General features: G+C 37.1%; 1 protein-coding gene across 3 annotated transcripts in view; it reads left to right on the top strand.

Annotated features, from left to right (window-relative positions):
- Window positions 1-1,724: 1,724 nt before the first annotated feature.
- TSPAN8 (tetraspanin 8) overlaps window positions 1,725-24,039 on the top strand; it is a 248,826-nt gene continuing 226,511 nt past the window's right edge. For all 3 annotated transcript variants that reach the window (XM_055095906.2, XM_055095907.2, XM_055095903.2), the window contains exon 1: window positions 1,725-2,647. The gene's annotated coding sequence lies outside the window, so the exon portion shown is untranslated. The remainder of the gene's footprint in view (window positions 2,648-24,039) is intronic.

Genomic DNA, 24,039 nt, shown 5'->3' with positions numbered 1-24,039 from the left:
CATTGTGTTAAGCAGGATCTTAGTTAATATACCTCTACAAATCAAGATTATGGCCGGGCATGGTGGTACATGCCTGTAGTTCCAGCTACTTGGGAGGCTGAGGTAAGAGGATCACTTAAAGCCAGGAGTTTGAGACCAGCCTGGGCAACATGGTAAGATCCTGTATTAAAAAAAAAAAAAGATGATGAACCAATTACTTATTAGTAGTATTTCTGGAAAAGAGATTGCCTGTGATGTTTACTTTTTTCTTTACACTTTTCTGTATCATGTAATTATTTAAAAACTAGTCTTTATTAATTTTTTTTTTTTAGACAGAGTTTCACTCTGTTGCATAGGCTGGAGCGCAGTGGTGAGATCTTGGCTCTCTGCAACCTCCACCTCCCGGGTTTAAGCGATTCTCCTGCCTCAGCCTCCCGAGTAGCTGGGACTTACAGGTGTGTGCCACCACACCCGGCTAATTTTTATTTTTTAGTAGGGATGGGGTTTCACCATGTTGGCTAGGCTGGTCTCGAACTCCTGACCTCAGGTAATCCATCCGCCTTGGCCTCCCAAAGTGCTGGGATTACAGGCGTGAGCCACCACACCTGGCCATATTTACTAATTTTTAATCAGAAACATAATAAAACTATTTTCCTTTTGAAAATAAATTAAATATGAATTTATCAATGTCAAGAATGAAATAGTAACTATTTTCATATTCCATATAAGTTGAGAAATGCATTACACTTTTAATTCTTTCTTCTCTTACTTTTGAGTTTTTGTCAAAAGAATCTGGAGTTTTAGTTCTGAAATATCGTTAACACATTTTGTTAGAATCCTATATATTTTAAGACCTATGTTTTACATTTGAACAGTTTTATTGTAAAATTAATTACAATTAGGCAGCACATTGTTTTACTACATTAATTGCCGTTTGGGGATTTATTTCTAGTGTCTTTAAAAAACACCAATTTGTATTTTCTTTCATAGTTTTTTGAATTTACTGGACTCATTTGGGTAGTTCTCACTTGGAGTATCTCAGGTGTTCACTGTCAGATAAAGGCTGAGGCTGGAGTCATTGAAGGCTCCATTGGGCTAGAGGTCTGAGGTGCTCCATGCTCCTCTATGTGTCCTCTTCCTCAGAAGAACCACTTGCCCTTTCTTAAGCACAACTCACAGCTCCAACGGAAGCAAAACAGAAGCTACCTGGCCAATTAAGGGGTATGTCTAGTCTGAGCATAGCTTTATGTTTGCAGGGTGGCATTGGCCAAAGCAGTCACAGCTTCAACCCAGATTCAAGAGGATGGAATAGACTTTTCATGGAAGAGCAGCAAGGCTGCATGACTGAAGAGCTTGTGGGAGGGGAGGTAATGTTGCAGCTACATTTGGAAACCTGTCACAGTTGTTCGCTCATTTTTGTTGTTGTTGTTGTTATGCTTTTTGTATCTGCTGGTTCAAATCTCAGATGGATATGCTACCCAAAACAGAATGGTACTGGTATAAAAATAGATACATAGATCAATGGAACACAATAGAGAACTCAGAAGTAAAGCTATCTACTTACACCAAGTCACCTTCAACAAAGTCAACAAAAAAATGCAACAGGGAAAGTGTGTCCGGAATTGGTGGGTTCTTGGTCTCACTGACTTCAAGAATGAAGTCGCGGACCCTCGCGGTGAGTGTTACAGTTCTTAAAGGCGGCAGTTCGGAGTTTGTTCCTTCTGGCGGGTTCGTGGTCTCGCTGGCTCAGGAGTGAAGCTGCAGACATTCGGGGTGATTGTTACAGCTCTTAAGGCGGCGCGTCTGGAGTTGTTCGTTCCTCCCGGTGGGTTTGTGGTCTTGCTGGCTTCAGGAGTGAAGCTGCAGACCTTCGTGGTGAGTGTTACAACTCATAAAGGCAGTGTGGACCCAAAGAGTGAGCAACAGCAAGATTTATTGCAAAGAGCGAAAGAACAAACCTCCCACGGTGTGGAAGGAGACCTCGCCAGGTTGGCACTGCGGGCGCGGGCAGCCTGCTTTTATTTTCTTATCTGGCCCCACCCACATCCTGCTGATTGGTCCATTTTACAGAGAGCCGATTGGTCTGGAGGGGGGAGAGGGGGAGGCTCATGGCGGGCTGCAGGTCCTGAGACCTGCCCCGCAGGGAGGCAGCTAAGGCCCTGCGAGAAATCGAGCGCAGCGCCGGTGGGCCGGCACTGCTGGGGGACTCGGCCCACCCTCCGCAGCTGCTGGCCCAGGTGCTAAGCCCCTCACTGCCCGGGCCGGCCGCTCCGAGTGCGGGGTCCGCCGAGCCCACGCACACCCGGAACTCCAGCTGGCCCGCAGGCGCCGGGCGCAGCCCCGGTTCCCGCTTGTGCCTCTCCCTGCGCACCTCCCCGGAAGCCGAGGGAGCCGGCTCCGGCCTCTGCCAGCCCGGAGAAGGGCTCCCAGGGTGCAGCGGCGGGCTGAAGGGCTCCTCAAGCGCGGCCAGAATGGGCGCCAAGGCCGAGGAGGCAACGAGAGCGAGCGAGGGCCGCGAGCGCTGCCAGTATGCTGTCACCTCTCAAAAGGACACCCTGTTCAATAAGTTGTGCTCGGAAAACCAGATAGTCATATGGAGAAGAATGAAACTGGACCCCATCTCTCACCATATACAAAAATTAACTCAAGATCAATCAAAGGCGTAAACGTAAGACCCGAAACTATAAAAATTTTGATTGAAGTACTTCTTATAGTAATTATTTTACAGAAGTAACATACTTCCTGAATCTTTAGCAGATCTTTTTGCCCTTAGATGTGAGTGATAATTTGAATGAATACAGAATCCCTGGATCACAATCTTTGTTTCTAAAAGCATTTAGAGTTGTAGAGGTGACCTCTGTTTCGGAACATTTTTCTGTTTGCGTATTATATTCTCTCTTCCCATCATACTCACCCCACTTTCTCTTCTATTTTAGATATATGTAGTTTTCCCAAAGCCTTCAAATTCAACAATTTCAGCGGTAAATGTCTGGGTTTGGGTTTTCCTTCTACATGAATTTGGCCTGGTACTTATTCAGTTGGGCTGAAAAAATAAGACTTCTCAGCTAAAAGGAAAATCTATTCTATAATTTCTTTCTTTCTTTTTTTTTTTCTTTTTTTTTTTTTTCAGACGGAGCCTTGCTCTGTCTCTCAGGCTCGAGTGCAGTGGCGCGATCTCGGCTCACTGCAAGCTCCACCTCCTGGGTTCACGCCATTCTCCTGCCTCAGCCTCCGGAGTAGCTGGGACTACAGGCGCCCGCCACCACGCCCGGCTAATTTTTTTGTATTTTTAGTAGAGACAAGGTTTCACCGTGTTAGCCAGGATGGTCTCGATCTCCTGAGCCCGTGATCTGCTCGTCTCGGCCTTCCAAAGCACTGGGATTAGAGGCGTGAGCCACCGCACCTGGCCTATTCTATAATTTCTAATGATTATTGCTTTATCTTTATATGCTCTATTTCTGTATTGAGCTTCTACCGTAAGTAAATTATATTTCTTAAATGTGTTCTTCATAGCTCCTGTTTTTTTTTTGCATTTTTCAACAAGTACACTGATTCAATAGTAACCCAGTATAAAATTTGATGTCTCTATAGTAATAAAGATTTTGATATAAAATAATATTTATGGTACGTTAGATTATTCTTCTTTTATAGTTTCAGTGTATTTTCAATTCTTGCTAAGAATACAGATAAGAGATTCTGTAATCCCTTTTCCCGTTTACTTCAGTAAGTCTGTTTGAAGGGAGATTTTTATCTAGTGCTTCAGATTGATCCCTATCTTTTTTCATAAGTCTTTTCATAAATTCAGTGACTTTGCCTGTGAATTTTCACACTGAGGATACAGGGGTTGATGTCTATCTAGCATTTGGAATGATCAATTTTACAGATTATGTGGGTTGTCATTCAAGTCTTTTAGAGCCAAACAACAGAAAAATAAAACATTTGTTTGTTATCTTTGCCAGTTGAAAGGCTAGTGGGCTGAGGGAAGTAGGTGTGGCTCTTTCTTTCCTTCAGATCTTGGCTCAAGTGCTGTTTTTTCAAGAGGCTTTCTTTGATCTTTGTATCTAAACTGACCTACCCCAACTTTTCTCTATTTTAAGAGTTGGCAAACTATGGTCCACAGGCCTAAATCTGGTCCATTGTCCTTTTTTTTTAAAATAATGTATTATTGAATCACAGCCACACCCATTCACTTATGTGTTTCCTCTAGTTGCTTTTTTTGCTTTACAACAGCAGAGTTGAGTAGTTTGCAATAGAGTCCATATGGCCCAAAAAACCTGAACTATTTTCTGTGTACCTCTGTGCAGGAAAAAATTTTCTGACCTCTGCTCTATCTCGTCATCCCATTTGTTCCCTTAATGCCACATATCACGCATTGTAATTATCTACTACATTTCTTTGGTTATTTCTTATTACAACCTCACAAAGATGGAAGCTTCATGAGGTCTAGTACTTAATCTATCTGCGTCACTACTGTATCCCTAGTACCCAGCACGGTGTCTGGAATATAATAGACACTTAATAAATGTTTGCCGAATAAATACATGAATTAAATAAATGTTAAAATGTTATATTATTCTATTCATTTCACTGGGACTCTGGGAGCAGGATGGGGTGAATTAAACGTATTTTGGTTCAGTTAACATTTTAATGAATTAGTTAATTGTGGTAAGAACCGTTAGCATGAGATCTACTCTCTTAACACATTTTTAAGTGCATAATGCAGTGTTAACCGTAGGTATAATGTTATAGAGCAGATCGCTAGAACTTATTCATCTCTCATTACTAAAACTTTATTCCCGTTGAACAGCAGCTCCCTGTTTCCCCGTCTTCCTAGTCCCAGGCACCCACAGTTCTACTCTCTATTTCTGTGAGTTTGACTATTTTAGATCCCTCAGATACGTGGAATCATGCAGTACTTGTTCTTATGTGACTGACTTATTTCACTTCAGTTAATATGTTATATTGGAAGAAGGTAACAGGAATATTTAGGATATGAGCCAAAACAGAAGAGTTAGAGAGGAAAGTTGAGGTGAAATTCCCTGGGAGATATGAGGAAACCAGTAGAGTGGTGTCTTAAAACCAAGGGCAGAAGGATTTCAAGGGCAGGGTGTGAGGAATTTTGTCAAATGTTTTAGAGAGATAACAAATTTTGAAAGTTCTGACAAGTGTCCCCTGGATTTAGCCATGAAGAGATTATTGTGACATTAGTAAAGGATCTTTCAGTGGGGTGGATGGGGCTGTGTTAGTTCCCTAGAGATACCATAACAAAGTACTACATATATAGTGGCTTAAAACAACAGAAAGTTATTCTCTCACAGTACTGGAGGCCAGAAGTCCAGAATCGAGGTATCAGCAGGACCATGCTCTCTGCTTTAGGGTAGGTGCCACCCTTGCCTCTCTCCTGGTTTCTGGTATCTGCTAGCAATCTGTGATGTTTCTTGTCTTACAAATGCATCACTGCAATCTGAGCCTCCATTGCCACATAGCATTCTCTCTCTGTGTGTGTGTCTCTGTGTCCCTTCTCTGTGTCACATGGTATTCTTTTAAGGACAAAAGTTATTTGATTTAGGGTCCATTCTTATCTAGTATAGCCTCATCTTAACATGATTACATTGGCAAAGACACTATTTCCAAATAAGGTCACGTTCACAGGTATGAGGGGTTAGGACTTCAACATATCTTTTTTAGGGGGACACAGTTCAACCCACAATAGGGGCATACATCAGATTTCAACAGGCTTAGGAGCAAATGCAGCAAGAAGGTGAAGACAGTGAGAGTAAAGTCTTCATAAAACCTGGTGGAAAAGGGGAAAGAAGCAGAGCAGTAGCTAGAGACACAGGATTTAGAAAGATGGTTGAACAGATTAAAGAAAGACCCAATAGAGAGGTGGAATTAGAAGACAGAGGGAAGAGGAAATGTGAACAGAAAGAAGAACATGAGAAAGCAGGAGAGGACTGTGGCAGAGACTGTTACTTGTTCACTAATGTTCATTCTTCCACTCACCACTTCTCTTAATAGTTAGCTGGGCTTACCATTTTCTATAACAGAGAATGCATTATTTTGTCTCCCCTGCAGCTAGCTAGGCCTTGGGATTAGATTCTAGTCAATGGGAGGAACGTAGATGCATTTGTGTGGACTGGAATGCACACATGTTGGCTGTAACTTCAGTAGTAACCTTAAACCATGGGGTAGAAGCCATATGTTCAGATTAGTGGAGACCCAAGTCAGAAGAAGTCATACCTCTGATCGTTGTAGAGTCATCATACTAGCCCTGATTTAATTATGTAGAATCCTAATTTTTGCAAAAAAGAAACAAATTTCTATCGTGTTTAAGCCACTACCATTTTGTGTTTTCTTTCACTTGCAGTTTAACATAATTATGACTGAAACATAGGTAGATGTCAGGACATAGGACATGGTGTGGAAGTTTCAGTTTAGGTGGAAGATAACCTAATTCAGTGAGGCAGGAGGGAATAATGAAGTTATGGTTGCAGCTACAAATGTACTGATAAGTAGATAGTGGGAAATTTAGAGAGTTGTTTTTAAGGCATTGACTTTTAAAAGTAGGGTTAGTTGTTGAGAATAACAGAAGAGGTTTTAGTGGAGCATGTTTGAGGTGAGTCGTGAAGATTTAACAAAAATTATTGTGAGGCATGAGAGAGAGTGAGCTGAAAATAAGGGTTTGGGATTGGCATTTTGGTTAGAGACAATACAATTGTAATGGTCAAGTAAATACATCCTATGGTGCTCTATGGGATGGAAGAACATTCTCAGTTCTTAGAGGCATCCATTAATCCATTATTAGACTTCTGCATTATTGGAATAAAGAAGGGAAAAGGGAGTTTTGCAGCAATACTTTAGCCATATTTTATTAGACCTTTCTTATGTGATAGATGGGCTATGTGAATGTGCCAATATGCAGTAACACAGACTTCACTCCCACTGTAAAAGAAGCTAGTTTGGAAAGTTGGATCCTTGAAGACAGCTCTTAAACACAATGGTCATGTATGGAAAGGTTGGTGGATACCATTTCTGAACACGTTGAGAAGTCAAAAAATTCCCTAACATTTCAGAGGTTACACCGTAATTGGCATCTTTAAGAAAAAAGGCGGTAATTTTAATTGGGCTGCTAACTCTTCACTGTTGATGTTTGATTCTGCCTAGTGTTATTAGGGCTGTTATGCAATAGCACACAGAAAGGGAGTGAAGAACCTCTACTTCAAGCCTTTTTTTTAAACTTAAATAAGACTTTAGTAGACTAATATTTTGTTTTGATTTTATTGCTCTGGTGAAAAAATCATATCATATTTAGTGATAAAATGAAACTTATGAACAAATGGTGTCATAATCATAATGAAATTTGTGTCACTGGTTTAATACTTGGCAGTTTTCAAGATACATCCAGAATATATGTTATCTAATTTAATCTACAAACAACACTGTAATGTAGGTTAATTATACCTACCTAATTTCCAAGTGAGAGCATTGAGGCTCAGAGGGGTTAATGATTTTTGCAGAATACCAAACAAGCAAACATTGGAATTTAATTTTGACTCCAGGGTCCAGTGAGTGCATTATGCTGTGTTCATCTTCAATATGATGATTACTTACAATAAGTAATTAATCTGGACAGCTGCACCGTGAAGTAGGGGAGGTTTTCATTTTCCATGAAGGTTCTCCAAGTGTCTGAGACTTTTTCAAATTATTATTTAAAACTTCAATTTACGGTTTGTGGTTGTTAGTTCAAGATAACATATCCACCTAAAATGGAGCTTCTCTTCTCTTGCATTTGCTCAATTTTTTAATGCCTATAAATCTTAAACTCTTGAGGATTGTCTTTGGAGGCACTGTTGAGTGAATAAAATATATCACGTTCTCGTTGGCCTCTAGAGGTCACAAATGCAACAGAATCTTCCTCTCTTCTCTTCAAGAGTGTTTTAGACCGCCCACAAACCACTATGGTTTTGATGGGTGTGTGTGGTCACCATAATTCTTATGATTCTAATGATTACATTATAAAAATAAGGTTGCTTATGAATATGTCCAGAACATTACTTTCTTCACCAGAATTTTCAGAGTATCCATAGCCTTGGATAACAGAAAAAGGCAGTATGAAGATGTTTTTGTAATCTCTGGAAACTATTCTTTAAGCCAAGTCAGGATTATTTGCTGTTGCATTTCAAAGCTGGCTAATCAGTATACCAATGATAAACTTAAAAATAGTTACTTTATAAATATAAGCAATAACTAATCTTTAACAAACATTTTGTTATGTTTTTGTGCATAAAAATAAGAGGGAAAAGTATTGTTACTTTGCTATCTATGTGAAATAGTTAAAATTTACAATTTTCATTGGTTAAAATATTATGAAAATATTTTAAGAAGTAGTAAATTTGTGGTTAGGAGTACTTTGATTTTTTAAAAATATTTAGATCTATGGCATTTTCTTAATAAAAATCCCTACCACTTATTGGTCATTTATAACCCACCAGGCATCATGCTAAGCACTCTCTAAACATATTATCCCATTTATTTTCGCAACAACTGTATGCAGACTTTTAAAAGTTTGTGCTTTTTATTTATTTTTTCTTAGTAGTGTTTCTAACTCTTTCATATATATATATATATACACACACATACACACACACACACACATATATATATATATATATATATATATATAGAAAGAGAGAGATCTGGAGACAATAAGCATAGCCATTTCAAATTTGAGTGACTATTTTAAATGAAAATACAGTCATATGTTATTTAACTATAGAGACATGTTCTGAGAAATGTGTTATTAGGTGATTTTGTCATTGTGCAAACATCAGAGAGTCAATCCTAGATGGCACAGCCTACTACACACCTAGGCTATATGGTATAACCTGTTGCTCCTAGTCTACAAACCAATACAGCATGTTACTGTACTAAATACCATAGACAATTGTAACACAGTAGTAATTATTTATGAGCTACACATATCTAAACATAGACATGATACAGTAAAAACCAGGTATAAAAGGTAAAAAATGGTACATCTGTATAGGGCACTTATCATGAATGGAGCTTGTAGGACTGGAAGTTGCTCTGGGTGAGTCTATGAGTGAGTGGTGAGTGAATGAGAGGGCCTAGGGCATTACTGTACACTACTGTAGACTTCATAAACACTGTACACTTAGAATACACTAAATTTGTAAATATTTTTTCTTAAATAATAAATTAATCTTAGCTTACTATAACTTTTCTACTTTATAAACTTAATTTTAAAAAATTTTGACTATTTCATAATAAAATAGCTTAAAAGACAAACACATTGGACAGTTGAACAAAAATATTTTCTTTCACATACTTATTCTATAAGTATTTTTCCACTAAAATTTTTTTTTTTAATTTTCTACTTTTAAAACTTTTTTGTGTTAAAAATGAAGACACAAACACACACATTAGCTAAGGCCTACATGGGGTCTGGATAATCAATTTCACTGTCTTCCACCTCCACATCTTGTCCCACTGGAAGATCTTCAGAGACAGTAACAGGCATGGAGTTGTCATCTCCTAGGAAAACATATGCTTTCTCCTGAAATGCCTCCTGAAGGACCTGCCTGAGGCTGTTTTACAGGTAACTTTAAAAAATATATATGGCCAGGTGCGGTGGCTCACACCTGTAATTCTAGCACTTTGGGAGGTCCAGGTGGGTGGATCATTAGGTCAGGAGATCAAGACCAGCCTGGCCAATATAGTGAAACCCCATCTGTACTGAAAATACAAAAAAATTAGCTGGACATGGTGATGCGAGCCTGTAGTCCCAGCTACTCAGGAGGCTGAGGCAGGAGAATCGCTTGATCCTGGGAGGTGGAGGTTGCAGTGAGTCGAGATCATGCCACTGCACTCCAGCCTGGGAAACAGAGCGAGACTCCATCTAAAAAAAAAAAAAAAAAAAAAAAAATATATATATATATATATATATGTCTATATATACATGCACACACACACACATATATATATACACATATATATGTAGAAGGAGTACTCTCTAAAACAATATTGTCATGTATTAAATACATAAACCAGTAACATAATTATTTATTATCATTATTAAGTATTGTGTACAGTACATAATTGTATGTGTCATACTTTTATACAACTGGCAGGCCAGTAGGTTTGTTTACAACAGCATCACCACAAATACATGAGTAATGCATTGTGCTACAACATTATAACAGCTATGATGTCACCAGGCAATTGGAATTTTTCAGCTGTATTATAATCTTATGGTAATCTTATGGGACCACCACCATATATGCAGCCTGTCATTGACCTAAATGTCATTATGCTGTCCATGACTGTATTTAAAATGAAAATATATGTCAATCAAATATGTTCACAATCACGTTCACAGCGATAAACACTTAAAAGAATTTCAGGTCTTTTTTTCTTACGTTTGTTGGCCACATAAACGTCGTCTTTTGAAAAGCGTCTTTTCATATCTTTCATACACTTTTTGATGGGGGTGTTTCTTTTTTTTCTTGTACATTTGTTTAAGCTCCTTGTAGATTCTGGATTTTAGCCCTTTGTCAGGTGGATAGACTGCAAAAACTTTCTCTGATTCTGTAGGTTGCCTGTTAGTTTCTTTTGCTGTGCTGAAGCTCTTTAGTTTAATTAGATCCCATTTGTCAATTTTTGCTTATGTTGCAATTGCTTTTGGTGTTTTAGTCATGAAGTCTTTGCCCATGCCCATGTCCTGAATGGTGTTCCCTAGGTTTTCTTCTAGGGTTTTTATGGTTTAGGTCTTTATCAAAACCACAATGAGATACCATCTCATGCCAGTTAGAATGGCGATCATTAAAAAGTCAGGAAACAACAGATGCTGGAGAGGATGTGGAGAAATAGGAACACTTTTACACTTTTGGTGGGAGTGTAAATTAGTTCAACAGTTTTGGAAGACAGTGTGTCAATTCCTCAAGGATCTAGAACTAGAAATACCATTTGACCCAGCAATCCCATTACTGAGTATATACCCAAAGGATTATAAATTATTCTACTGTAAAGACACATGCACAAGTATGTTTATTGCAGCACTATTCACAATTGTAAAGACTTGGAACCAACGCAAATGCCCATCAATGATAGACTGGATAAAGAAAATGTGGCACATACACACCATGGAATACTATGCATCCATAAAAAAGAATGAGTTCATGTCCTTTGCAGGGACATGGATGAAACTGGAAACCATCATTCTCAGCAAACTAACACAAGAACAGAAAACCAAAGACCACATGTTCTCACTCATAAGTGGGGGTTGAACAGTGAGAACATATGGGCACAGGGAGGGGAACATCACACACTGGGGCCTGTTGGGGAGTGGGGGGCTAGGGGAGGGATAACATTAGGAGAAATACCTAATGTAGATGACGGGTTGATGGGTGCAGCAAACCACCATGGCACATGTATACCTATGTAATGAACCTGCACGTTCCACACGTGTATGCCAAGAACTTAAAGTATAATAAAAAGAAAAAAGAAAAGAATTCCAGGTCAACACAGGCAGTTAATAAAATGTATAGCTATTGTTGCTTATATCCTTATCCTATTTTGTGCTGAATTTGTCTTGCCTAGAGATTACTTCATAAAGCCACTTCACAATATATTGCCAACCAGGAAACAATGTTAAAAATTACTCATGGTGTCATTGCTATAGAATGAACAAAAGTTAAGATTCGATGAGATGTACAAATATTGTCAGGGGAACTGACCTGAATTTTGATTCCGGAAAGTGGGTTTGAATAACTGACAATGTACAGTTAAAATCAGAGTGTAAATAACAAGAGATGAAATAGAAGAGATGAATAGCACCACCATAGCGATGATTTTATACCAGACCCACAATAAAGCTAGGTTTGCTTTTAAACCAGCACCTTTGTTTTGTTTGGTTTGGTTTTAAAGAGTAGGTGGTCCCTAAAAGACAGTATGCCTTTGATAAGTGTTTCAAAATGTTTGATGCAGCCTCAATATTTGAATATGTGTCTCATAACGTCATGTTGTATACCTTAAATACAAACAATAAATTATTTTAAGTCTATTTCATGTTCACATAAGAGTTCAATGTGCGTGTTCCTGCCAGGTGATTTTGATTTTTTAATAAAAAATTGTCCTGATTTGCAAAATGCAGTTAAAGCCTCTAAAAAGGAGGACTAAATCTTGCCAAATATAATATCATAAAGACCCAATGATATTATCTATCTACCTTTGTCTTTTCCTTTTTCCTTTCTTTCTTTTTTTCCCTTCTTTCTTTTTTTTTCCCTGTATACTAATTTATAAAAACAAGCTTGAAAAACAGAATAAGATCTGAATATAAACTGTATTTAAGTTCTTGGGAGTAAATAACTTTTCTTACATCTAGATGAATTTTTATATAATCTAGAGTTATCTCATACTCAACACCCTCTAATAAAATTTATGGTCTCTCTCAAAACTTTATCATTTGCTGGTCACCTCTAGTTCCATGAAGAGTATCATCACACACTCTGTTCCCCTTCTTGGATACCTTTGAATCATGGTTTTTATCATAGATCTACTTCATAATTATTCCACATGTAGATCTAGTGTCATGTGGAATAATCTCTTTCATTCCCAGTACCAGCCTCACCCTCTGCCACCCTTGCCCCAAAAGTTTATGCTCAGCAGTGGATAGTCCATGTACTTTTATGGTTTGGGGGGTCTCAAATAAAAAATTCTGCAACAGATGTTAAAGTATCTTCTTTTAATTATTCCCTAGAATCTCAGTTTAGATTAATTTAAAAAGTCAGCCTCTCCCTCCGGCCACCTGGGAAATCTTCTGTTGTCTTTGTTTCTTGAAGAGCAGTGTGTGTCCTGGAATAGGGTTAATGCTTCATAAATATTTGTTGAAGGACTAAATAAGCCTCCAAGTGTGTCAACTTACCCATGTGCCAAAATGGCTTCACACAAGGTGGTTTCAACTATAAAGTACCTCCAAAAAACACAATGTAAGAATAATTTGTTTAATTACTATGAGAGATTCTAGCTTCACAAGCATGTATCTTTGTAGGAAGTCTAAGGTTTGAGAAACATTAGTGTAGACCAAGTTTTTCTAACAATCAGAGAGAGTCACCAATTATATCTACAATCAGGTTATTTTTTGATATGGTATAAAAAAACCCATCAATTCCTCCATGTCCTTCAAAAAAAAAATCTATGCCAGGAATGATCAGATAGACATCTACCAGAGATTTGTGTTCTACCCTCCACAGTGTGGAGTTGTTGCTAGGAAGCAGTTGCCCAGCTAGCCCTCCCAGTTGTAGGTGTAACTATGTCATTAGTTGTCACCAGTGGGTAAAGGAGAAAGAGCTACTTTATGTTTAAACTAAGGAGGATAAGGAGTGGCATGCCTTTTCAACTCTATCTTTGCTCATCCACCAGTTGACATGAGGGGACTGTGGGGCTACCAATAAGTGGCAAACAAGCTGGAAAGAGCCTGTATCCCTACATCAACACATAGAGAAAAGTCATTTTCCAACCAGGAACATGCACATTGAACTCTTATGAAATAGGCTTAAAAATGTATTGTTTGTGTTTAAGGTATAGAACATGGTGTTATGATATATATGTATGATATATATGATATATATGATATGTATATGATATATACGATATGATATATATGATATATATGATGTATATATCGCAATGATTACTATAGTGAAACAAAGTAACATATTCATCATCTCAAATAGTTACCCGGTTTTCCCTCCTGTGGCAAGAGCAGCTATAATCTACTAATTTAGCAAAAATCCTAAATATAACATACTATTATTAACTATAGTCCTCATGTTATACACTAGATTTTTAGTTCATCCTACATATCTGCTACTTTGTATTCTTTGACCTATATCTCCCCATTTTCTCTCCCTTTATAGATCCTGGTAAACATCATTTTATTCTGTATTTCTGTATATTTGTTTTTCCCTTATATTCCACATATTAATGAGATCATGCAATATTTTTTCTTTCTGTGTCTGTCTTATTTTACTTAGCATAATGTCTTCTAGGTTCATTCATTCTGTGGCAAATGGCAGGATCTCCCCTTTTTTAAAGGCTGAATGATATTTAATTACACACACACACATACATCATAGTTTCTATATCCATTCATCTGTCTCTAGAAACATAGGTTGTTTCCATATCTTGGTTATTGTAATGTTGCAGTGAACATGGCAGTAGATCTGTCTTCCTGAAATAGACTTTTATTGTGTTAGGTCACAGAATTTTTGGGGTATATTTGTTACAGCTGCTAATATTTTCCTAACTAGTACACCATCTGGTTTTTATGTGTATATATTGACTCTGTAACAATATTGCATGTTCCTCACTATCTGGCAATGTATCTCATAAATTTTTGTTTCCACTATAACACTTAATATGGGGTAAGTACATTCTTTTCATTTCATAAGGATCTATGTTTATAAAATTCTGTAAATCAGGTAAGATAATTGAAAGTTGTTTTGAGGGAAGCCATCTATGAAATATCTCTTACTGCCTTCTTAACACATAGAACAGTGGTTTGGTGATAGTCATTAGATTTGATTGTTATTTTTTAATTAATAGACTTTATTTTCTGGGCCTGGCATGGTGGCTCATGCTTACATTCCCAGCACTTTGGGAGGCCAAGGCAGGCAGATCGCTTGAGCCCAGGAGTTTGAGACTAGCCTGGGCAACATGGCAAAACTCTGTCTCTGCAATCAAATCAAACCAAAAAAACACCCTCAAAGAGTTAGCTTGCTGTAGTGGAACGCTCCTGTGGTCCCAGCTACTCAGGAGTTTGAGGTGAGAGGATCACTTGGGCCCAGGAGGTTGAGGCTACAGTGAGCTGAGATTGTGCCACTGCACTTCAGCCTGGGTGACAGAGTGAGAACATGTCTTAAAAAAAAAAAAAAAAAAGGACTTTATTTTCTTGAATGAGACCATGTCTCAAAAAAAAAAAAGGACTTTATTTTCTTGAGCACTTTTAAATTTACAGAAAAATTGAGCAGAAAGCACAAAGAATTCCCATATACCCTTTTTTTCTACCCCTTTCACCTAGAGTCTTCCCTATTATAACATCAAACATTAGTATGACATTTGTTATGACCATTGAGCTGATATTGACACATTATAAGTCCAAGCTTACATTAAGTTTCACTCTTTGTGTTGTACATTCTATGGGTTTTGAACGAATGTAAAATGATGTATATCCATCATTATAGTATCATACAGAATAGTTACACTTTCCTAAAAATTCCCTGTGCTCCACCTGTTTATCTGCCCTGTGCATGTCACTTTTAAGCAGAGCTATACTGTGTATACTAATTTTGCATCCTGTTTTTCCAATTAATATTACATAATAAGTATTTTTTAATAGTAGTACAATTTTTTTTGCTTTTATTGTTTTTAATGAACACAATAATTGTACATACTTATAGGGTACAGTGTGATATTTCGATACATATATATATGTAACGATCAAATCAGGGCAAATAGCATATCCATCACCTCAAGCATTTATCATTTCTTCATGTTGGTAACATTCAAAATCTGCTCTTCTTGCTATTTGAAAATATACAATAAATTGTTTTAATTATAGTCACCCTATAGTGGTACAGAATGCTCAACTTATTCCTCTTACCTAGCTGTGCTTTTGTATATATTGACTACTTTTGGATATTTATCTCTTCCTCTCTACACCTCCCTGCCTCTAGTAGCCACTATTCCATTTTCTAATTCTGTGAGATCAACTTTTCTTAGCTTACTCATGTGAGTGAGAACGAGGTATTTATTTTTCTGTGCCTGGCGTATTTCACTTAACATAATATCCTTCAAGTTCATCCATGCTGTCGCAAATGTCAGAATTTCATTCTTTTTTATGGCTAAATAATATTTCATTGTGTGTGTGTGTGCTTGTGGCATATTCTTCATACACTCATCTGTTTGTCAGTCACTTAGATTGATTCTGTATCTTTGCTACTGTGAATAGTGCTGCAGTAAACATGGGAGTGCAGATATCTCTTTAACATACTGATTTCCTTTCCTTTGGATATATACCCAGTAGTGGGATTGCTGGATCATATGGTAGTTCTACTTTTAGTTTTTGAGAAACCTTCATGTTGTTTTGCATAATGGGTATACTAATTAACATTCCTACTAACAGTGTATAAGAGTTCTTCTTTCTCTGTATTCTTGCCAGTGTTTGATATTTTTTGTCTTTTTGATAAGAGTCATCCAAACTGGGATGAGATGATATCTGATTTTAGTTTTGATTTGCATTTTCCTTATGATGACTGATACTGAGTATTTTTTCATATACATATTTGTCATTTGTATGTCTTCTTTTGAGAGATGTCGATTTAGCTCATCTGCCCATTTAAAAAATCAGATTATTTGATTTTTTTGTTGTTGTTGAGTTGTTTGAGTTTCTTGTGTATTCTGGTTATTAATTCTTTGTTGGATGAATAATTTGCAAATGTTTTCTGTTCAGGTTTTCTATTTCTTCCCAATTCAATAATTGTAGGTTGTATGTGTCCAGGAAGTTATCCATTTCTACTAGGTTTTCTAATTTGTTGTAGTATAGTTGTTCATAATAGTTCCTAATAATCCCTCCTATTTCTGTGGTATATGTAGAAATTTCTTTTCATTTCTGATTTTATTTATTTGGATCTTTTTTTTTCTTGGTTAGCCTAGCTAATGGTTTGCCAATTTTGTTTGTCTTCTCAGAAAAACACAACTTTTTATTTCATTGATTTTTTTGTCTCAATTTTGTTTGTTTCTGTACTGATATTTATTATTATTTTTTCTTCCATTAATTGTAGGTTTGGTTTTCTTTCTTTCTTTCTTTCTTCCTTTCTTTTTTTTTTGCTTTTCTAGTTCCTTGAGATGCATTGTTAGGTTGCTTATTTAAAATCTGTCTAATAGAATGGTTTTGAATAATTTATAATAGAATGACAATATAAACTATTCTATTACAAAGATACAAGCAAGTTTATGTTAATTGCAGCACTATTCACAATAGCAAAGACATGGAATCAACCCAAATGCCCATCAATGATAGATTGGATAAAGAAAAATGTGGTACATGTACACCATGGAATACTATGCAGCCATAAAAAGGAATGAGTTCATGTCCTTTGCAGGGACATGGATGGAGCTGGAAGCCATTATCCTCAGCAAACTAATGCAGGAACAGAAAACCAAACACCACATGTTCTCACTTAGAAGTGGGAGCTGAACAATGAGAACACATGTACACAGGGAGGGGAACAACACACACTGGGGTCTGTTGTGGTCGTGGGGGGAAGGAGAGCATCAGGGTAAATAGCTAATGCATATGGGGCTTAATACCTAGGTGATAGGTTGATAGGTGCAGCCAACTACCATGGCACACGTTTACCTACATAACAAACCTGCAGGTCTTGCACCTGTATCCTGGAACTTAAAATAAAATAAAATTTAATAAAATCTTTCTACTTTTTTAATGTTGGTGTTTATTACTATGCACTTCCTTCTTAAAACTGCTGTTGCAGTATTCCATAGGTTTTAGTATGCTGTGTTTCTATTTTCACTTGTTTCAAAGAGTTTTTAATTTATTTCTTAATTTTTTTTATTGACCCATTGATCCATATTGTTTTGCATAATGGCTATACTAATTAACATTCCCACCAACAGTGTATAACAGTGTATCCTTTTGGTCATTCAGTAGTACGTTGTTTAATTTTCATGTATTTGTACAATTTCAGAAGTTCCTGTTGTTATTGTTTTCTAATGTTATTCCATTGTGGTTAGAAAAGATAGTCTGATTTCAATTCTTTTAGATTTGTTGAGACTTGTTTCGTGACCTAGCTTGTGGTCTTTCCCAGAGAATGTTTCATGTAATGATGAAAAGAATATGTGTTCTGCAGCTGTTAGATGAAATGTTCAATAAATGTTTGATAGGTCCATTTAAAGTGCAGTTTAAATTCAATGTTTCTCTGTTGATTTTCTGCCTAGATGATCTGTTCACTGCTGAGAGTAGGGGTATTGAAGTCCCCAACTATTATTGTGTTGGAGTTGATCTCTCTCTTTAGTTCTAATAATATTTGCCTTATACATCTGGGTGCTCCAGTGTTGAGTGCATTTATATATATAATTGTTATATCCTTTGCTATACTGATAATTTTATCATTATATAATGATCTTCTTGGCCTCTTTTTGCTATTTTTGATGTAAAGTGCATTTTATCTAACATAAGTATTGCTACTCCAGCTTGCTTTTGATATTCATTTGTATAGAATATCTTTTTCCATTTCTTCACTTTCTGTCTGTGTGTGTCTCTACAGGTGGAATGTTTTTCTAGGCAGTATATAGTTGAGTTTTTTTTTAAAATCCATTCATTCCGTCCATATCAAAATTTTAAGTGGGGAAATTTAATTCATTTTATTCAAGGTTATTATTGACAAGGAAGGACCTACTCCTGTCATTTTGTTAGTAGCTTTCTGTTTTTTTCTTTTTTTTGTATAGCTTTTGTGTCTTTTTTCCTCTTATTTTGTATCATTCCTCTTATTTTGTATTATTTGGTGGTTTTCTGTAGTGATAAGATTTGATTCTTTTCTCTTTCTTCTTTGTGTCTGCTGTACTAGTGAATTTCATACTTTTGTGTGTTTTCATGATAGTAATTATATCTCTTTTCTTCTAGACATAGGGCTACCTTGAACATATTTTATAAATTGGTCTAGTGGTGATGAGAGATGATTTCTCTCAGTTTTTGCTTATCTGGTAAAGATGTTATTTCTCCTTCATTTCTGAAAGATAGTGTTGCTAGGTATAGTATTCTTGGCTGGATTTTTTTTTCCCTTCAGCACTTTGAATATGTCACTTCATTCTTTCTTGGCCTGTAAGGTTTATATGGAGAAATCTGGTGTTAGTCTAAAGGAGATTCCCTTATATGTGACTTGATGCTTTTTGCTTACTACTTACAGAATTGTCTTTTTTTCTTTGACTTTTGACAATTTGACTGTAAGCCTTGGGAGGACCTTTTTGGGTTGAATCTGTTTGGGAATCTGTTTGAGCTTCCTGGATCTAGATACCTGTATCTTTCTCCAGACTTCGGAAGGTTTCAGATATTTCATTAATCAGTTTTCTATGCCTTTTCCCTACTTTTCTCCTTCTGGTAATGCCATAATACAGAATTTTGTTTGCTTAATGGTGTCCCATGTGTCTTGTAGGCATTCCTCACCCTTTCATTTTTATTTCTTGGACTGGGTAATTTCTAATGACTTATATTCAGTTTCAGAGATTGTTCTGTTTAATCATGTCTGCTGTTGAAGCTCTCTATTATATTGTATTTTAAAATTTTATTCCTATTGAATTCTTTATCTGCAGGATTTGTTTCATTCTTTTCTATGATTTCTATCTCTGTTGAATTTCTCATTCATATCATAAATCATTTTCCTGATTTTATTGAATTATCTGTTTGTATTTTCTTATATCTCATTTAGTTCCCTCAAGATGATTATTTTTAATTCTTTATCTGGAAATTTATTAATTTCCTTTTTATTGGGGTTTGCTCTTTCTTATTGGGGTCTGTTATGGAATTATGTTCCTTTAGTGGTGTCATATATTTTTGCTTTTTCATGTTTCTTTTGTCCCCGCATTGATGTTTGTATCTGATACATCTTCCAAAATTTCTACAGTGGCTTTCGTAGAGAAATACTTTCACCTGCAACTGGGTTTTAGTGTGCTAGTTAGGAAGGGTATAGGGACTCTGTTTCCAGATAAGTGCAGTCTTCATGCAGCTTCTTCAGCTGTGTTCAACATCAGCAATAATTCTGGGCACTCCAGTCACCTATGCTGTAGAAGTTTGTAGTAGTGGCATAGTTTGTTAATGTCCTCAGTGTCAAGGGCTTTTGAGATCCTCTTATTTTCATATTCCCCACCTACCCTGAGGAGCCTTAGGCAAGGGGATCCTCTTGGTGTTAGGTCTGACATAGCCTATAAGCAGCTGCACAGCATAGGTTTCTAGGTGCAGGAGCTCAGAGTTGCTGTGGGGCTGGGGTCCTAGTCTCAGGATCTTGTAAACCTCTTGTGGCACCTGGGTCTTGGTGTACAGAATTGCTTTCTGTAGCAGAGTTGAATGTAGAATTGGGGTACAGAATTTCTTTCTGTAGCAGAGTTGCCCACAGAACCAGGATCTGTGACTCTGAGGCACTTCCTAGTAGCTTGGGCTTGTGGGGGCTGGTTGTAGCTATGATTCTACCCCTGGGGGGCCAAGGCACAGTACTGGCCCAACTTTGAGGAAGAAGGAGTGGTCTGGAGATATGAACCTGGGGAACAGAATACAGCTGCAATTTGGGAACCTTAGCCAATAGGGCTCTGTGACAACTCATGTCCTAGCAGATAAATCACTTTGTAGTAGTGTCTCTAGACTCCAGGATGATGGGGCTCAGCACTATCCCAGACTCTGTTAGGCCCAGTACAGTGGCAGCAAGTACCCCAGAATGGCAGGTAGCTGTTGAGAGGGTTCTGCAGGGGTTGGAGGGGAAGGACAGCACAGTAATGACTCCACTGTCCAATGAGAGGAGTGTTTCAGCAGCTCAGACTCTAGGGAGGTAGTCCAGCTCCAGGGAAGCAGGTTAATTAGAGTTTTTTGGCCACTAGGGATATAGGGTGGGGTGTCTCAGCTTAGCCATTGTCCTGTTTTCCTGGGATAAGTGTACTACATCAGCTCAGCCCTGGGATGTGCAGCTGATTAGCTCAGCCAGGGCACCAATTTTCCCAGGACAATGTGCTGCTTTGGCTCAGGTCATACTGTGTGACTATTCTGAGTGATCCAAGCACCATTTCCTGGGATGCAGGACATTGCTGCAAGTAAGGTACCATGGAGGCAAAATTGTTCTGAGCAGCCAAGGTGCTATTTTTCCAGAAGGCTGCATACCACTTCAGCTTTGGCCTGAGTAGATAGAGCAGGAGTAGGTAAAGCAGCTCCATCTCTACTTGGCCCCACAGGGAAGTGTGTAATAGCTGCTTTCAGCTCTGATTAGGGATGTTGGGCCGCTAGGCTGGGTTGGCTCAGTGGTGGCTTAGGCTCAGGGATGAAGTGGCTACTCTCCCCTAGCACAAGACACTCCAGCTGTAGTTCCACTTCCAAAATGGCATAGCACTGTAGCTGCGCTGGCCATGGGATGGGGCACAGTGCCGGCTCCTTCTCCGGGGGGATCACAGCTATGTGAACTCCAGGCAGCTCCCTTAGCTGGGCTTAGTGCTTGTGAGGACTGCAGGGGACCCCAGTGTAATGACTGCAGGTGTCCACGGTGTTAATGGGGGTTGCTGAAATCCTCTTGCTTACCTCCTTGAGAGGGGGAGAAGTTCCTCCTGGTTCCCAGCTGATTCTTTTTGGGAGATGGGGTTGTGGGGTCCTGGTGCTTTCTGCTGTTCCCTATGTGGCCCTCCTGGGATTTTGTGCTCACCAGGGTTCTGTTACTCCTCTGATGCATGCAGTAGGACTTGAGGCTTCTAGTCAGCCATCTTGCTCATGTCACTCATTGTTTTCTTCATTTTTTTTAAAAAAATGTAATTTTGAACTATACTGAAGAATTTTCGGCTCAATCTTTCAGTTTATAAAACAGTTCTTGAAGGCCTTACTTCATATCTCCCAATGTAGAAGTAACCAGCCTCTCCGTTATGCTTGTAAAGACATTTGTTTTAGTAACTGCAGCCTTGTATTGCTCTTAGTTACTTGTATATCTATCTCCCTCCAATGTGCCATAAGCTCTTTGAAATCAGGAACCATGTCATGTGCATTTTTAAAATATCAACAGCCTAAAAATTTAATGAGATAAATTTTGGCCCAAGGTGTGCACTGTCTTTCAATTACTAGTAAGTAAAAAATAGATGCTTTGGTTCTTAGCTTTGTGTGTTGCTCTGTCTTTGTAAACTAAAGCCTCTGAAGCAAAATGTCGTTTGTTATCAAGAAGAAAATGTCAAAAAAATCAAAACATTGCCATATGTGAATCTGGAAAGTAATAATGTTTTAAAACAAAAGTGCTAAACTTCAGAGGTACTGTTTCTAGAAATGTACTCATAAATAAAAGAAGATGAGCAAGACATTTGTATACTAAAACAGCCTGCTAGTATATTATGTATTAATTCTCAGTATTTTAATTTATTTTTCCTTTTAGGGTTTTTAGAGAGGAAGAATGATAAAATAGAAAGAATGTGGCTAGGTGGTGAGTCTTGGTCCTGACTACATATTATTGGATAAATCAGTCATTTAATCTTTCTGGGCATGAGTCAGCTTTTCTGCAAAATGGGATTGTTGTGTCATGCATTCTAATTTTATGGTTTCATAACTAATTTTGAAAACAGGATGATTAAAAAATCAAGTTCATGTAAAACGTTTTATTAAATAATTATTTTATTCAGATATATTAATTTTAAAAGGCTTATTGCATTTTAAATGTTCACCATTTTAATCTTGTGATTTACTTTCCTTTCTCATTTTTCAATTACTAATCTTTTAAATAATGTAATTTTAAAATTTATTTTGATTTGATTAAAAAATACATAAAACTACAAAGAAGAAAGTATAAGTCACTTAAAGTTTCTTCATCCAAAGAAAGAAACCACTGTTCATATTTTGCCATAGATCCTTCCAGTGTTTGTATTGTATACATTTAAACAATCAGGATTATGCTATATATAAATGTTTTCTTTCTTTCTTTTATTCTTTTTTTGATCTTAACATTATCTTTAGAGCATTTTCCCTTGTCATTGATTTGATATTCCTTTGTGTGGAATATCCAGAATTTATTTAACCATTTTCTTTTTATAGTTGAGTTATTTAGTTATTTCTACATTTCTAGTTAGAAAAAAAAGGAGGGGGTATAGACTTCATTCTCATCATCCCCTGTTTATAAAGGCTGATTATGGACTATAATAAAGTGTACTTCAAGTAGAAAGCATAAAATTCTGTACTCTTAAATTAGTTTGCTATGCATGAGAAATCAGGTTGACATTTGTCATCATCTAATAACTTACATGTACTCTCAATTTAGAGTTCCTTAATTATTAGTAAAGCAAGATAAACTAGAAAAATCAAGTAGCATGAGGAGAGAACATTTATGAATCAGAAAGTGTTTCTAGAAACCTTAAATAAGTGATTAGAATGGTTTATGTTCTGTTTTTAAAGAAGTTATTAATCCAAGTGCTACAGAGTCAAGCTAAGTAATGATAAATCCATTTATATAATTTTCTTTTTATAGCACATAGTCATTATATTTAGTCACAAATATCTTTATATTACTTACTAAATAATTATGGATAATGATGGATAAAATGAGTCATTTGTAAAAAGTGTCTTTGTGTTCATATTTCCTGCAAATGAAGATTTTATTATTTAAATTAAAAAACTGTAAATTTCCAAATATTGTTCTGGAAAAAAAGGCCTCGTGAGTGAACAGTTATTTAAAAAGGTTGAATACTCTGGGGAACCAGTGTCATGGTTTGATGAAAGGGCGTGGATCCAGACCTTGGAAAGCCTACTTTCTAATCTTAGGCTTATACCTATTTAGATTTTGTTCATAAATTATTAAATCTACTTATACTTTAGGTTCTGGCATGCAATTTGAGAGCATAACCACAAAAGTCCCATTTAGGTCTAAAATTTTGCAGATCTCTAATTCTCTTTTTCTAAGTTGAATAAACAGAAACAGGTTGTTTCAGAAAAAAATGGGTTAAGAAATATGATACATTGATTGCAAAAATGGCCCCTATTCTCCTTCCCTCTCTTTATTTATACCCATTGTAATATGACTTTGAACTTCTTCCATCAAGAGGCAGAGTCTATTTCCCTGCCCCTTGAATCTGAGTTGCCCTTAGAACTTGCTTTAGTCAATATAATGTGCAGAAGTAAAGCTGTGCCCAGTTGATAGGCCTCTAGAGGCCTTTTGTGCCTTTGCTTCCTCTCACTAAACTTTGCCACTCCCTTGAGAATCAGTCTGTTGGAGGATGAGAGACCACAATAGCAGTGCTGAGACA

Source organism: Pan paniscus, chromosome 10 (assembly GCF_029289425.2).
Source record: "Pan paniscus chromosome 10, NHGRI_mPanPan1-v2.0_pri, whole genome shotgun sequence".
Taxonomy (NCBI): Eukaryota; Metazoa; Chordata; class Mammalia; order Primates; family Hominidae; genus Pan; species Pan paniscus.
The sequence above is the reverse complement of the archived record's forward strand: the minus strand, read 5'-3'. Positions and strand labels throughout refer to the sequence as shown.